This window comes from Nannospalax galili, unplaced genomic scaffold (genome assembly GCF_000622305.1).
Source record: "Nannospalax galili isolate Female #2095 unplaced genomic scaffold, S.galili_v1.0 scaffold399, whole genome shotgun sequence".
NCBI lineage: Eukaryota > Metazoa > Chordata > Mammalia > Rodentia > Spalacidae > Nannospalax > Nannospalax galili.
Genome location: NW_008345053.1, coordinates 768,045 through 768,372, shown reverse-complemented (window position 1 = coordinate 768,372; position 328 = coordinate 768,045).

The following is a 328-nucleotide window of genomic DNA, read 5'->3' as shown; positions in this document are numbered from 1 at the left end:
AAGAGCACTGACTGCTCTTGCAGAGGACCTGGGTTCAATTCCCAGTACCTATATTGTAGCTATCAAACATTTGTAACTCTAGTTCCAGGGGATCTTCTGAAGTCTGAAGGCATTGCACAACAAGGGTACACTTATATACATGCAGACAATAGACTCATACACAAAATAAAAATAATAAATAAAATATAAAAGCACTTGAAATTATCAATTTATAAAGGTGAAAGCTAATGTGAACTCAGTTTTAGAAGTTGTGGTCCATGACTGATCGTCCCCATCGCTTTGAGATTGCGGCAGGATATTAGGCTATGGCAGGAGAGAAGGAGACAGG